General features: G+C 47.9%; 1 protein-coding gene across 2 annotated transcripts in view; it reads right to left on the bottom strand.

The window, feature by feature from the left end:
- The window catches only part of Taok3 (TAO kinase 3), a 185,072-nt gene extending 172,133 nt beyond the window's left edge, over window positions 1–12,939 (bottom strand). Inside the window, exons 1-2 of one of the 2 annotated variants that reach the window (XM_048422837.3) lie at window positions 12,754–12,939; window positions 1,609–1,708 (exon numbers count right to left, since the gene is read on the bottom strand). The gene's annotated coding sequence lies outside the window, so the exon portion shown is untranslated. The remainder of the gene's footprint in view (window positions 1–1,608; window positions 1,709–12,753) is intronic. The other variant, XM_048422844.3, reaches the window with a different exon arrangement.
- Window positions 12,940–16,770: the final 3,831 nt, after the last annotated feature.

Genomic DNA, 16,770 nt, shown 5'->3' on the forward strand with positions numbered 1-16,770 from the left:
GAACGGGCTGTCAATTAAAAGTTACCTCCTTGCTTGCGTCATCTGACTTCATTTTATGGACTAGAGCTGCCCCAGAAATTAATGACCTCAACACTAAGGTATTTTCCTTTCTACTTTAGTAAGTAACAAACCCAGTTACTAAAATGATTTCAAAAAGATTGCAAAACCATGTAAATGTGGCCAAACTCTTTGATCTTTGTGCGTCTACGGTTGGATGATATGTGAGAAACTGCTTCATTTTCTGCCCTATCTTACCTTTCTCTGAAGTAAGGAAAACAGGAAGTGATATTCTGAAGGTCTGAATGGACACTGTGCCATCTGAGCAGTTTACTCTCGGAACGTTACGTTAACGTTGGGGCACCCTTTAGGGTAGGCGGCATCCACCTTTAAAAAGGTGACCTTTAGCATATTTTTAAAGTTTTCCTCATGGGCTTTTCTGCCAAGATTATGACATTCTCTTGGCAGTCTGGCCTTTGCCTTGCCGATCCAGAAGAGTGAAAACTAAAATACTATGTTTTGACAAATTGACACAAAAGCTCAACCATGTCAAACTACTAACTACCCATCCCCTGTGGGTCAGCAGTCTCAGCTTTAGGTTCTAAGTACCCATCCCCTGTGGGTCAGCAGTCTCAGCTTTAGGTTCTAACTAACCATACCGTGTGGGTCAGCAGTCTCAGCTTTAGGTTCTAAGTACCCATCCCCTGTGGGTCAGCAGTCTCAGCTTTAGGTTCTAAGTACCCATCCCCTGTGGGTCAGCAGTCTCAGCTTTAGGTTCTAAGTACCCATCCCCTGTGGGTCAGCAGTCTCAGCTTTAGGTTCTAATTAACCATACCGTGTGGGTCAGCAGTCTCAGCTTTAGGTTCTCGGCTGGACTTTGAGCAAAAGGTCCTAAGTCCTCATGTAAAATTCAACAGGAAGTTTAAATGGCTCCCGTGTATGAACACTGTGTCAATATACGGCGCTTTATAGTGAGACGGTCCATATAAAATTAAAAACCAGGTATGCTTACTCGCAATGGACTGTCTGAAATGCAGGCCCCTCGATGTCCAAGCCCACGTGCCTCAGCAGTCAATAAGCCCTTGAGGTGAGTTTCTTTGAAAGACTGGCTCTGGCTCACAGGAGAGATCAACCTGAGACCGACTTCAGGGCCAAGGACACCCCTGGGCTGTCAAGCGCCTTCACTCTGAGAAAGGAAGCTCTTAGCAGACACTCAAGGGAGACTCAAGCAGCACTTCCTGGTCAGACCGGGAGCCTCAAGAGTACTTCACAGGGCTCTGCGTGTTGACATTTTGGGAAGGAATGTTCTAAAACAAGTTTCTAGTCCGCGCCCCCTCACAGTACCTCCACCCCCTGTACCCCCAGTTCCCACCAAAGAGAACAAACAGGAGCTAGCTAAACAAATACCATGTCAAAATCTATGACATCTGGTCAATGCCTGCTGCTGCAGTGACACCAGGCCAGGCCAGGCCCTGGCATCCATAAAGCCACTGGCGTAGTTAGCATTGTGCTCCACGAATGCCGCTGTCATCCCTCTGCCCGGATGCTCCCTGTGTTCCCACAGGGCACACCCTGTTAGGAGGTGGTGGAGACATCACAAGAGGCACTCACCGGGTCCGGGTTTCCGGAGAACGACGATGGGTCAGAGCGCCTTCACATTTTATTCTTCGACTCTACAGTGCCTTTTCTTCAAAGCTTAGGGATGAAAAGTCTGCAAGAAACCCCATAAAATCCTTATGAGGAACTGCAGATGAAGAAGCGTGAGTAGGGTGCCCCACGGTGCTATCAGGCCCAACAGCCTGCATGCGGCATTTCCTGTTCCGACGCCCATTGGCCCTCGCAGGTGCATGTGCCTCTGGGTGGTGTCAGTCTGCCGTTTGGTTTGTAGCGCTCTCTCTCTCTCTCTCTCTCTCTCTCTCTCTCTCTCTCTCTCTCTGTGTGTGTGTGTGTGTGTGTGTGTATGTGTGTGTGTGTGTGTGTGTGAACTAGATCCCCTGAAGGAGATTTAAGGTTGGTTTTACCCTCACCGGAAACATCTAGGATCGAGGACACTCCCATCCTAGGTTCAAACTGAGAACCATTCAGCAAGGTTTATTATGGGCTGGCGACTGCCTGATCTGAAAGGGCCGGAGTTTACTTCAACAGGTTCCTATGATTTCTCTAAAACTCACCATTACCGAGCCTGTCCTGGCGAGCAGGGACAATGAAGCAGGATGGCTTCAAGTTCAAGTCTTCTTCCGTCCTCCTTCCTACAGAGGAATTTCAAAGCCTGTGTGGGCTTCAGGGTGAGTTCAAGGACAGCCTGGGCAACCTAGTCAGAGGCTGTTTCAGAAAGGAGCAGTGGAGGGAGAGGCTGAGGAGAGGGCTCCACGGTTAAAAGGACTTGTAGCTCTCTCTACCAGAGGTCTGGAGTATGAATCCCAGCACCCACACAGAATGGCTCACAAGATGCCTGCAATTCTAGTTCCAAGGGATCCAAAGGCCATGTCTGACTTCCCTGGGCACACACACCCATACATGCACTGTCACACACATAATTTTTTTTTCCCCTGAGACAGGGTTTCTCTGTGTATCTTTGGTGCCAGTCCTAGAACTAGCTCTGTAGACCAGGCTGGCCTCGAACTCACAGAGAACTGCCTGCCTCTGCCTCCTGAGTGCTGGGATTAAAGGAGTGCATCACCACCACCCGGAACACACACACAAATTTAAAAAAGAAAAAAAACTTTAAAAGTAACAGTGGCCTGGGAAGACTGTTGAGTGGTCGGCAAAGTGCTTGTCTAACCCGTGTAAAGCCTGAGGTCCAATCTCAGCATCTACCCCTCTGTTCAAAACGTGGTTCCTGGAACTAGAATATTGTGACGAACAGAACACGGCCTGGGATTTGGTAGATTTTATATATAGAAGGGGAAGAAAAGTTTCTTATATATATAGTTTATATATAAAAGGGCAGAGACTGAAGACACTCAGTTGGTGGTTGGTAAAGCGGATGGCAGGTCATGTTTACCATAAAAAGCACCACGATCAGGCCACTTGAAGCCTAAAAAGACTTTCCAAGCTTGGCAGCTCACACCAGCAACCTCCTGTATTGTGGAGGCTAAGGTGCGAGGAAGGCAAGTTCAAGGCCAGCCTGGTTCACTCGGGGAGACGCTGGAGAAAGAGACAGGAGTCTTTTGCAGCCCCTGGTCCATAGGAGTGAGGACTTATGTGTACTTGGTATTCTAAGGGCACGTTGAAGGTAGTGCTCGGGGTTGTCAGCGGGCAAGGGAAGACCTCGCCAGTGCTCAGTTATTTTAATTCAGGCTTAGAATGAATTTCAAACAAAATTGCTCATATATGAAGAAAGCTGATGACAACCCCCAAATAACATGAGCTTGGGCTGACCAGCTTCCAGTGTCAATACACAGCCAGGTGAGAAGACCCTGAGGCACTCCTGTGCCAAGGCTGGGATCATTATTACGGTGGGTTTCAGTACTCGGCACCTAAGGAGGCGCCACAGGCACCGGAGCGGTCTCCTTACCATCAACAGTTTTCATAAATTTTTCTCCAGCCTGAGATGCATTCTTGGCTTGTATGGTCAAAAATAGAGAGAACGCAAGACCAACCCCAAAGCCAAACCTAACACCCAGAGAGTAAAGAGGACATGAAAACGTTTCCAAACTGTATTTTCCTTCCTCAGGATTTTTACTTCCTTATGTTCAGAACAACGAAACTCTTGTAGCCAACCAATTAGAGAACTTGCCCACGCCAGATTTCTGTAAGACATTCACCAAATATTCACTAAGCAACTAGATAGCACTATCAAGCAAAGAGTAAAAACAAGAACCTCTGTCTTTGTGGACCCTAAACGCTAGTGGCGTGACTTAAGGTGAAGAGAACAGACAGAATGTTTGGTATGTCTGCCAGAAGTTAGCAAGGGCTGGTGAGAAATTCAGTCTGAAAGGTGGGGGGACCCCCCAAGTTCATCTGTGCTCAGCCTCCAAGTGCTCATCCTAGAAAGGAAGGGTGAGCACACGTTTTGGAGGGACAGCATGTGGAGGTGACTAAAGTCATCACCACCTTCTTTGGTTCTGAATCTCAGAGAAAGTGCAACCCTCTAAAGATCCCAAGTAATAATACCATCCAAAGAAGCAAACATATAGACCCCAACCTTAACAGTCACAGTGGACTCAGGAGGCAGAGGCAGGCAGATCTCTGAGTTCAAGGCCAGTCTGGTCTACAGAACAAATTCCAGGACAGCCATGGATAACCAGAGAAACCCTGCCTTGAAAAACCAAGAGTCAAAGTGAAATGTTGAAAACGACCAGGAATTTTTCCAAGTCCTGGGTTTCTGACGTCTCCTGGTCAGACATTCCAACTGTCAAGCTCGGAGGTAATCTTCCCTCAGGAACGGTCCTATTACCTTCAGCAGCAGCAGCAGCGGTATTTTATAATTATCTGTGTAACTCTACTTAAATACTAGTTTAGATCTAAAGGGTTACAGCTTAATACAATTCAATAATTAAGGTATCGGTTGCAAGGTTAGAAATAGAAGAGATTGTCCTTTTTAAAACCAAGACGATGAACTTCTACAAAGGACAAGGGAAGCGTAAACCCTAGAATGGACTATCAGACAGAATATCCTAGAACAAAGAAAGCATATACTTAGAGAACTCAAGAGAGAAGAGGGTGGTCGGCGGTCTCATGAACCAAGGCAGTACAGGCTTTGTCCAGCACATGCATGGCCCTAGGTCTATAAAAAATAGTCTAGAAAAAAAAACCAGAATCCTGAAGATGAGGGACAAAGGCATTGAAAGGACAGGGCAAAGATGGGACCATGGATGGCAAGGCAGGAAGTGCATGGCGAATAGGTAGGTGAGATGGCTCAGGGGGAAGATGGCAGGAAAGCCTGACCCCACTGGTTGTCCTCTGACCGCCACGGGTCAGAATAACAGAAACATGGGGGCTCAAACCCAAGGACGGGTTGCTAAATCTGCCCTGTGTTGACTAGGCCAGGAGACTGGTCGGCTCTTCTGTCTAGATGAAGAAAATCGGTGCCTTCCTCTGAGGAAGTCACAAAGTGCCTGTGTGCTCGGAAGGACAGAGCTGAGGCTGGGGGATTGAGGGCTGAGTCAGCAGAAAGAGACCTACAGACACACAAAGGGACAGAACAGCACCCACATAAAACTATAAAATAAAAAAAAAAAACATTTTAAAGGAGACACTGGACCGTTGTCACGGTGCTCCTGCCCTAGCACTCCGTTAAGGCAGTTACAGGGCCATAGAAGGTAGGTGAGGGAGGAGGAAGGGGGTGGGGGGCCTCCAGAGGAAAAGCTGGCTCTGCGGCAGAGCTCCTGCTTCTGTCCCCACTACAGGAAGTCAAAGCGACTGCATCTGCCTCTCCTGGATCAGGCTTGCTACTGCCTCTGTCATCTCGGGAATGGTTCTTTGAGTCTCAGTTTCCCTATAAGTAAAGCTATTCCTTGTTCTTTCTGGAGTCAGGTGTCATTCGACTGAGCAATAACGTGGGAGAGCACAGCGAAGACGGCTAGTGAAAACAGTCTGACGGGGTAAAAGAAGCAACCCCACCGTGGACTGGGCCATTTGCGCCTGCCGCTGTTCTTGGCAGTTAACACAGGGCCATTCATTCATTCATTCATTCATTCCAGAGTCCAGAGTGCTATAGATTCTTACTGGACAGGAGAGAAAATCTGATGCTTCCAATGCCACCAGCTTACTCAGGGCCAGGCAGGTGGTACAATAACAGAGCCAAAAAAGGTGGCTTCTTCAGGTCTTTCTGAGTCTATGAGGTCTTCTCTCCACAGTATCAAACAATGAAGGGCTAACATCTGTTCTTGTTTTCCAAAGGGAATCCTGTCTCTCTTCCCATCATTTATTTTAAAAAATTATTTTTAATATAATACTTTTTAAGACTATCATTACTATTTTTAAGCGTGTGTGGGGGTTATGTGCATATATGAATGTAGGTACCTGAAGAGGAAGGAGTTATTGAATTTTTGACAACTATACTGTTACTGGGAACTGAATCTGGATCCTCTTTAAGAAGAGAGCACACTCTTAACTACTGAGCCATCTCTCCTGCCCATGGAGTGTCCTTAATTTATTCTTTGACAATTTCATACATGTAAACAATGTATCTTCATCATATCTACTCCAACGTTGCTCTGAATTTGACTTTTTATTATTGTTGTGTATGTGTGAGTGTGCTGGTGTATGTGGGCATGCATGCCACACATGTGGGGATACAGGGCAACTTTGCGAAGTCATTTCTCTCCTTCCACCCTTAGGTTGGCTACAGGGATTGAACTCTGGTCATCAGAGTTAGAGGTAAGTGCTTTCAGGGACTAAGTCGCTGGGCAGGTGGTGGCGCAGGCCTTTAATCCCAGCACTCAGGAGGCAGAGGCGGTGGACCTCTGTGAGTTCGAGGCCAGTATGGTCTATAGAGTGAGTTCCAGGACAGACTCCAAATAGCTACAGAGAGACCCTGTCTTAAAAAACCAACCCCCCCAAAATAAACCCAAAAAAAGGGATGGGTCATCTTGATGGGTCCCCTCTTCAGATCCTTTTGATGAGCTAAATGCTCACTGACGACTAGAAAGGAGCCACGAAGATGACTATTAATTTTCCGATTACTGCTTCCTCATTCTTACACACACTACTGAGCATTCTTCCTACCTCACGGTCCACACTTAGCTATGAAGATGAGGCAGGACCGTCTTGTCAAGGTTGGCAAAGAGAGGTGGGCCCACCTTATGGAGGCCTGACGGGAATGGCCGGCCCATTTCCTCAGCTCGGCCAGGCGATGAGAAACGTGGAAACAGGGACCGTGCATACAAGAGGTGAAAGGATTTTGCAAACCAAGCGTGGTGGCTCGTGCTTGTGATCTTAGAACCTGGAGAGTGGTGAGGAGGGGAGGGGAGCGGAGGGGAGAGTGGAGAGGGGAGGGGAGTGAAGAGGGGGAGAGGAGAGGAGAGGAGAGGAGAACAGAAACAAAGCAGTTTTGCATAGACAATAAAAGCATAAAGTCTCCCGAAACACCTTTATCATCCTCTCTCTACTACTAGATCTTGACCCAGGTCACTTAAAAACATGTCAAAGTGGTTTTTTGAAAATATTTCTGGTGGGGGCTATAGTTCCAAGGCAGGGCACTTGCCTAGTGTATTTGAGGCCCCGAGTTTGAGTCATATCAACTCAATAAATACAATAAAATAACGTGTATTTGCACATTCCAAAAACACAGTCTTCTGTTTATCCCCACGGTCAGTGCTGCCTCGGCCCTGGTCAGGAAGAAGGCTTCCTGCAGTGGGCAGCAAGGAACGAGCAGACTCAGAAGTGGGCGGGGTGCTGAGAAGTGCCAGGCAAGTGCCCCGCCCTAAAGGGGACATCTGTGTCCAGGAGCCTCCCAGGCCTCCAAAGGAAGGCTGGGGGACAGAAAGGATGGAGCTGAAAGAATGTACGGGCTGGAGGACGGGGAGGGGGCTGTGAGTGACGTCTACTAGGCACGGCATGCCCGCTGTGCTCATGAACTCTGCAGCTGGGGTTACCCACACACGATGAAGCCAAAAGATGAGCCAGCACTCAGCCAGCATGCCAGCAGGCAGAACTAACTGGACTCAGTGGATTACATACACACGAGTGTGGTGTGGGGCTGGGGTGGTAGACATGAGGTGGGAGGGAGGCATGCTGAGAGACAGAGAGGAGTGTCCTGGAGTGGATACGATTAAGATATACTGTATACATGTATGAAGTGGTCAAAGGATGAATAAAAGATATTTTAAACATTAAACATTAAATAAAAATTTAAAAGGACTTATGCTCTCAATAGAACAGAAAGTTGGTCATGAACTATGATTCTGGTTAGTGTGTTTACTGCCAAGACCAATTAAGTTATTAGCTTATTTAAGAAAGCTTTCTGACTTAATTAATGGAATCTATTGTAGGGGGAAGCAAGATGTATTTGAATTGCCATTACCCATGTTTGTCATGGACACATGCCAGTGACAGACAGACAGAAAGGGAAATGCATGAATATAAATACAGGGCTGGCAGGGCCAGAGAGATGGCTCAGAGGTTAAGAGCACCGGTTGTTCTCATAGAGGACCCGGGTTCAGTTCCCAGCACCTACATGGTGGCTCACAAGCTTCTGTACCTCTAGTCCCAGGGGGATTTAATGCCCTCTTTTGGCCGTAGCAGGCAACAGGCACACATGCAGTGCACAGATATTCATTCAGGTAAAACATCCACACAAATGAGAGAAAAGAAAAGGAAAAGAAAGCCCTTGCTTATAAAATAAATAAACAAACACAGGGTTGGTGAGATGGTTCAGTGGGTAAAGGCGCTTGCCACCAACATGGATGAGCTGAGTCTGATCCCTGGGACCCACATGATGGAAGGAAAGAGCCACCTCCTGCAGGTTGTGCTCCGACCTCCACATGGACATACGAGCCTACACCTACACACAACAGATAAACAAATATAATAAAGACGGGTATATACTACAGAAGCGCAGTTTAACCTGGGAATAAATATTTTCCCTTAAAATAGCAGAAGAAACTGGAGTTGAACTCTTCTAATGAATATTTCATTCATTAATTACACTATTAAAATAAAGCACCGAAGGTGGATTCGATTTCCCTTTTTCATGGAGGCCGGAGGTAAAACGATGGGATCGCTGCTGATGGTCTCAGGCATGGACTGTTCTGCTGCTGGTAACTAAACACATCCTCACAAACAGCAGAGCGGCCAGTTAGATGGGTGACGAGGCTAGCCCACCACAAGTTAAATCACCCAGACCAAACTGCACCCCAAAATAAGAACTCAAGAACTAGCTGCCGTGAGTGACAGAAATTTCCTCCCTGAAGGAAGAAAAATTGAAGATGTTTTCTCAGTAAGTCCCCAAAGTCCCCAAACATGTTAAGGCAGGATCTTTCCTTGCATGCATGCGTGTATGCATGTACATACATGTATACATACACATACACGCATATGTATGCATACATATATACATATGTGTATACGTGCACATGTGTATGTATACATACATGCACACATATATGTGTATATGTCTTTCTCTGTGTGTGCATGTGTGTATCTGTCTGTTCTTTTGGGGAGAGGAGGAAGAAATTACAACCAGAATCAAATTATGCATCTGTATGTAACGCTGGAAAGAATATGGGTGCAGAGGGAGGCTTCGTGGTTCCTCTGCCTCAGCTCTCCAGCACTGGTCCCACTCCTACCCCCTGCTCTACTGAAGACCGTGTATTTATGAATGTTGGCAAGCAATGAAAACACTTGTTCAGGTTGGCTTGCCTATTAAGCCAGGCTAGATAGGCAGGCAGCCTCCGAGAGCACAATGGACCCACTGTGCAGGACGCCATGCAGTAAGGAAAGTGTCAGGCGGGTGCTTGACTCCTGAGCTCGGCTAAGAGCAGGGAAGAACATGCAAGGGCTCACCTGAGTCTCTCCTGTCACTGCATTTTATTAAAGCAGGAAACAGCCTTTCTCTTCTTTTTCTTTTTTTGTTTTGGAGACAGGGTTTCTCTGTGTAGTCCTAGCTGTCCTGGAACTCTCTCTAAGACCAGGCTGGCCTCGAACTCACAGAGATCCACCTGCCTCTGCCTCAAGTGCTGGGATTAAAGGCATGCGCCACCACCGCCTGGCTGAAACAAACCTTTTAAGTGAACAAAGATCTCACAGGAATTCCTATCTTCTCACACTCCTCCCCCAGGGAAGAAGGGCACAGGCTCCTCTTAGCAGGAAGAATTCTACTCTACTCTCTCTTCACCATCCCTGGATCAACACCGTACGGGAAAGTGGTTGCCATCACTGCCTGGGTGATGACTCAGGAGAGGAAATACATACAAGGAAATACATTTATTGTTTTGACTTCAGAAATGATTATTTGCACCACTCAGAAGTGAGCTAATAAGATGGCGAAAAAACTTCTATGTCGGACACTTCTCTGAGTTTCTGGAAGAACTGGGGTGGGGGCTTCCCATTTAGAGGCACTCCCCCATGCTCTTCCCTTAGGATGAAGAGACAGCTGTTAACTGACTTAAACCCTCCCCCCAACACCCTCTCAACTTCACTTCTTCTTTGAATTCTGGGAAAATCTGTGCCTGCTGCAGCTGGTCCTGTGCTCAGCCTCCCGGTGTCCTCAGGGGAGGATTTCTAGTGGGTGGGTTTTCATCATCACACCTGGCTCCATCTCATGGCGTCAGAACTACTGGGAGGGAGCAAACCTTTTCCTTACTATCGCCTGGATGAAAACCATTTCAGATGTTGGTCTTGGGCTGAAATGACAGTGAGGCTGGCAGTGTGCTCAGTGGGAAGATCACTTGCCTAGCATGCAAAAGGCCCTGGGTTTGATGCTCTGGACCTAAACAAAGAAACAGCAGATCTATGCAAGTCTACTTTTGTTGTTATTCTGAGGCCCAAACCCAGGGCTTTGGGCTCCTTATGTAGAAAATCCCCAACCCTACCTTGTGTCTACTGGAAATAATACAGTGTACCTCTTGGTGGAGCTACGTAGTGCTAAACACAAGTGAAATAATTCTTTGGCTTTTTGAGATGGTGTCTTAAAGTCCAGGCTGACTTGGGACTCCTTGAGAAGGTAGCCCAGGCTAGCCTCCAGCTCAAAATTATCCTGCCTCAGCATCCTGAGTCCTGCTGCCATGCCCAGAGAAGGGATTTCTAACTCCGCACACTCGAAACCTGAGTCAGAGGAGATATCTAGACAACAGAAATGGAATAGTACTTACATTCTCCATTATTTTCCTAAGACTACCCTTTTCTAAGCTTCTAAAACCAAACCAAACCAAAACGACAGAAGGAAATAATACAGTGATGAAGAGAGCAGAAGCAGTGTCAGAAACACAGGAAAGGGAAAATAAAAAAAACGAAATACAAGACTTATATAAAAACGCCCCAATGAAAATTCATTGCTTTGAAACGTTAATCCAAAAATTAATTTAAGAAAAAAAATCATGATTTTTTAAAAAAAAAATCTTCAAATATAAAGTTGATGGCTAAATAAAGTGCATCAGGGTTGAACTCAGAAGGCGGGTGGGGAACTTGTCAACCTAACACAGCCCTGGGGTCAGGATATTTTCCCATCCCTCAGAGGGGAAGGCTATCTGCGAACCTGCCACCATCCACTGCTTCAACTCTGTCCCAGCCTCAAGACAGACCTACAGCGTCTGCTTTGAATATGTATATCTGGTTTAGATGTCTAGAAAGTACCATTCATTTATAGACCCCAGCAACTGCTTTGAAAAATTGACTGTGACCTTCTAACTGTGTCTAACACATCAAAGTTTAAACAGCCTTAACTACAAAACCTGCTCCGGTTCTCTTAAATCTGCATTGCAAACACTGATAGGGTCAGGCTGCCAAATGGGAAAAAGTTTCTTAACTCCTCGTGGAGCGAAAATGAAAAACTAAAACCAAACCAACCAACCAACGAAACAAGCAACAACAAAAAGCCAAAACGTGCGTCAGGAGCACACAGTATCAAAATTAACATCCTAATTAATCCAAAGTGAGGATATTCCAAAAGACAATTTCCTCCAACTTCTTGGGATGGGGTCAAAAGGAAGCCCCTCTAGTTTTCCCCCAGATCGTTCATCAGAGAATTCCCCGGGTCGAACTTTAGTAAAGAGATGAAACGCCAGCGTGCTGTTTACAAGAGGCGAGGCGGCCCGCGAGTCTAATCTCTACAAATCGTCTGGCTAGCCCTTGGCCAGTCCTTGCGATCCGTGTCTTTCATTCCCGGGCCCATCACATGATCCCCCTTCCAGTGTCCCGGAACTCAACACTCGGGGAGACCTAGGATTCGTAGAAGCGGAACATCGGTGTCCAGGTGTCAGCATTGCTGCTGATCCGCCGGATGTCACCAGGACCCACGCAGCCGGTGTTTTTCCCCCAGGTGCCTGACTGCCTGGTCACAAAGCCACACTCCCGTTCTGAACGCTCGCTTTTCTCTGGTATCCCATTCACCCGCTCTCCTTGGACTCCGATGCTGGCCCTGCTCTGGGACACCTGTCTGTCTTGTCCTTTCGTGGGGACTGCTCTTGTCACCCAATTGTCCTAAACTTTCTTCAAGTCCTCTTTACATCCATCGAGAGCAGTTTCCAGAACCACTGCCCTGGCCTCCCTTGAGGTTCTTTGCTTATCTCTTGGGTGCCCTTCCTTCATTCCGCTGCCTGGATTCTCTCAAATCCACTTGCTCAGTCTGCAGTCCCGGTCCTTCTCAGTGTCTCCTCCGCTCACTCCACGGTTCCGGTCCCTTTCTGAGTCCGGTCCGCTCTCCTCAGTGGTCAATCTGGGGCGGATCTTCTCGTTCATCCCACCGTCCCAGTCCCTCCGGGGTTCTCTTGCTCATTCCCCTGCCCCTGGTCCCTCTCCAGGTCCCTATTCAACTCGCTTCGTTAATCCCACTGCCCAGTCCCATTCTGGGGTCCCCTTGTTCACCTGCGGTATTTCTCGGTCCCCTCCTCATCTTGCTTTCCCCATCCCTCTCGGCATCCCCTCTCTCACCAGCGGTCTTACTCGGAGTCTACTCCTTACTTCGCCGTCCCTGACCCCATCCTGGTCCTCTCCCTCACCCGCGGTCCTTCTCGGGGTCCCCCCCGCACTCCCCGTCCCGGTCCTTCCCGGTCCCCCGAAGCACTGACAACTCGGTTGCCGGGATGCTCGTGGCCGCTGCTCCGGGTCCCCGTGCCGGGACTCCGGCTGTCACTCTGGCGCCCGCGCTCTCACCTCAGCACTGTCACCCGCGACCCAGTCGCCACCGCCTTCTCTCACTCGTGCCCGGAGTCGCTCTCGTGCCGGGTCCTCGCGTGCTGCGACCCCACACGCAGCCTCCGCCCGCGAGTCCGCGTCGCGCTCCACTCTCCACGCAGGACCCTCGCTGCCGCCGCTGCTGCTGTCCGAGGTGCGGCTCCGCCAGGGGTGGCCAATCGCACCCGATTGCGCGGAGCGCGCCCCGCCCCCACTCGGCTCCGCCCTCGACTCCGCCCCCTGCCGCGCTCTGATAGGCTCTCTACTGACCTTACCTGATCGCCGGCCTCGGGCCCCAGGTCGCACATAGGCGTTCGATTGGCATTTCCTGGGAAACCCGAGCGGTCGATGGGTCCACGGGATTGGCGGAACAGGAAGTGGGCGGGTCCTATGGGCGGGGCTCTCTCAAACGCGGAAGTTCTCCCCACTTAGGTTACCCGTGGCCCTCTTCGGGTGCGGTCAGGCTTGTTTGTATAGTGCAGGGGTCAAAGTTCCCGGCTTTCTTCCCCACGCCTTGACTTTTCTCGGGAGACCACCGTGGGAGAGCATGTTGGGCGGACCTGATCTCTCAGGTCGCTCGCTGGACCATTTACAACTCCTAGTCGCCCATAAGGCAAGCTCTCCCCCTGGGGCTTGTAATTATTTCCTAGCTCTCAGACAGGGGAATTGCGTTTTCTTGTCTTACGTTCAGTGGACGTCAGTTTAGTGCTGGAGAGGAAAGAGTCTGTAGACTAGATAAACACTAAGTACTTTAACACGGTTTTGAGAAGTCAAGCTTTTCCACTCTCTGTGGCCGCAGGTGCTGATACAGGCAGAGGCACGAAGATCGCCACAAGTTTGAGTCTAGCCTGGGCTAGATAGCTAGACCCTGTCACAAAAAGGGGAAAAAAGTGAAAAAAGAAATACTCATTTCGTGAGTTTTGATTACCGCGGTTGAACAAGGAGTTGGGATAGAAGAGGCAAGCATATTCAACTGAACTTCTTCCAGGGCCACGGACTTTAAGGAACCAAAGGTGGAAGGACACTGAGTTTTGACCCCAAGTGCACCCTGCAATAACCTGGATCCATCCCGAGCCACACGGAAACGCAGTGCTTGCCAGGGATTAAAGTGCACCAGGACCTGTCTCACGTTTTTGCGGAAATGGCTGTGTTGTTCCAGTTAACGGTAGAGGCTCAAAACAGGTTTTGGCAGGAGCACATCTTCACCAGGAGCCACGGCAGACGTAGACACGCCTAATCTCTTAGTAAATGCTCTGCTATAAAGTTTTTAAATTCTTATTTGTTTATCTTATCTGAGATTGGGTCTGCCTCAGCCCTGGCCTAGACTCTGCTTGGCCTTGAACTCGTAGAGCGCTGCACGCCCGTGCCTCAGCTGAGATTCAAGGCGTGGCCACCACACCTGCCCCGTTTTTTGTTCAACTGGAGGTTGAACCAAGCTACTCAAACACGTCGGAAAGTTGCTCATTTTAACTCTGAGCTCTATCCCTTCCCTCCCCCCAATCCAAATTTGCATCCTAAACATTATTTGTTTGCAAATCAAAGTTCGTCCCAACCTCTGGGCACCCCTAAAATCTGCATGGTGGGAACCCAGAGGCTGCCTGGGAAGGCCTGAAGCTGTGAACACTGGGCTCCAGGGTTTGAGTTTTAGGTCCGATTCGGAGGTGCGCATTTTCCTGAGTAGTCTGAATACCGTCTTTGGGCGAGAAGCAGTGAGGACTTTAAGGAATGAAATGATTTTAAAGGAAACTTAGGTTTTATAGGCAAAGTTGGCTATAGAATGAAATAGAATTTAAAAAATGGAACAGAAGTTGACCAAGCCTAAAATCATGAGAGATTTTTAAACAGTCGTTTCTCTTTTCTAGAAGAATACTTGGGCCAGCCCTGCAGTCTCCAGGGAAGATAAGGGGTAACTGTGGTCATTCAACTGTTTGTGTTGCTGTCAAACACATACAACAGGAAGGCATGGCTACTAACACAGGCTGTCTGCAGCCCGGGAGACAGAAATAAAAGGTAAAGGCAAGCAAGATTACAAAAGAAGGGCCCAGCTTCTTGTAACTCTTAGTAACAAAACCAACCGCTTTTTGATTCATTGTATCAATGAATTTTGATTTCAAAAATGCTGCCCTTCATTTTTTTTTTCTGCTTTGTGAATAGCATTATTGATGGAATGCTAGTCCTACAGTGTGGATTTCAGATATTTTACATGTGATCCAACAGCGGGTGGGTGCGCAGCAAAAACATACATACATACATACATACACACACACACACACACACACACACACACACACACACACACACACACACACACACGAAGCCGACATCATCCTCTGCAGGAGAGACCTCTCTGCAAACCTCTGCTGAGACTGAGCTTGAAGAAAGACTTGTTGAGAAGGGGTTTCAGATCCCAGGACTTCTGGGAAGCTCATCCCAGCATTGCATTCTGGGAATTCTCGCATTTCACACAGAGGCACTATCCTTTACAAAGGGAGCCAAGATTTAATGAAAACAAGGTAGTAAATAGGCAATGTCAAAATGAATGGAACCAAACACGAATGCTCTCCTTTTTAGAAGTATCTCTGGGCCAATTTGGAAATAAATTTGATCATAGAGGATGTGAGAATCAAATACTGTATTGGGTTCCACCCTGCCTTTGACTGCATTCACATCTGCCTGCTTTGTTACTGCTTCCTTTTCCTGTGCAGATTTGACCACTGAATGATGTTACTGTAGCCACTTTGTCCCGTCTCCTGGCATTAGGAATTGAAGTTAGCTAGGGTCTCCAGCATGCCAGGCAAGTGCTCTACCCAGCTGCATCCACAGCTCTCTTTTTGTTTTCAGAGGTGATCTCATTAAGCTGAATGACCTCGATCTTGCTGTCCCTCCTACTTTATCTTCCTGAGTAGCTGGGATTATAGTTTTGACCCACTGGGCTCACTTTTCCTTCGTTCTTTCTCTTTCCTTCCTTCTTTCTTTCATTCTTTCTCTCTCTCTTTGGTTTTTAGAGACATGTTTCTCTGTGTAGGTTTGGAGCAGGTCCTGGAACTCACTCTTTTACTTATTTATTTGAACGCACTTGTTTATTTACTTATTTATTTGAACGCGCTTGTTTGTTTGTTTATTTATTTATTTAAAGACAGGGTTTCTTTGTGTAGTTTTGGAGTCTGTCTTGAAACTCACTCAGTAGACCAGACTGGTCTCATTGAGATCCGCCTGCCTCTGCCTCCCCAGTGCTTGGAACTAAATCAGGCACCACCACCTGGCTTTTTTTTTTTTTTTCAAAACTGCAACACCGCCTTCCTCTTCTGGGGGTGGGCTAGAGGCACACAGCTGCGCAAATTAACACGGAGAGAAACTCAGCTTTCTTGGTTTGTTTGTTTTTGATTCAGGGTTTATAGATCAGACTGTGTCTTAACTCAGAGCTGCTCCGCCTGCCCTGTGCTGGGATTACAGGAGTACGCCACTACGGCGTTGGCTTTTCAACTTCAGCCGACGTATTAGTTGCTCACCTGAAAATTAGCAGGCTAACTAGTTACTGGATTGGGCAGAAGTACCTTAAACACTACATTTGAGGAAACACAAGGCAGCTGTTCCATGAACAGCCTGGACCTGGGATTCTAAACTGATGCCACCATTCTCTCTCTCTCTCCCCCTTCCTTCCCTCTTACTTCTTTTCTTTCTTCTTTTGAATGGAGAATGATAGCTCTTTGATCATTTGTCAAATCAGGAAAACGGCTTATCCAGTAAACCTATTCAAAAGAAAGCACTGGAAACGCCTGGGTACATACGTCCACTCGGGGACGGAATGACAGCAGCTTGCCTTTACTTAAATTCTTAAGCCCCCATTATGGTACGGGCGGAAGCAGACTTCCCATTTTCTGTTTCACACACACTCTAGCTGTCCAGGTTTCCACACCCACCACGGGCTCGGTTCTTGTCATTCACCTCTCCAGGGCTTGGCCAAGCCTCCGCCCATCAGGTCGCGCCCATCCACAC

This window comes from Myodes glareolus, chromosome 2 (assembly GCF_982192425.1).
Source record: "Myodes glareolus chromosome 2, mMyoGla1.1, whole genome shotgun sequence".
Taxonomy (NCBI): Eukaryota; Metazoa; Chordata; class Mammalia; order Rodentia; family Cricetidae; genus Myodes; species Myodes glareolus.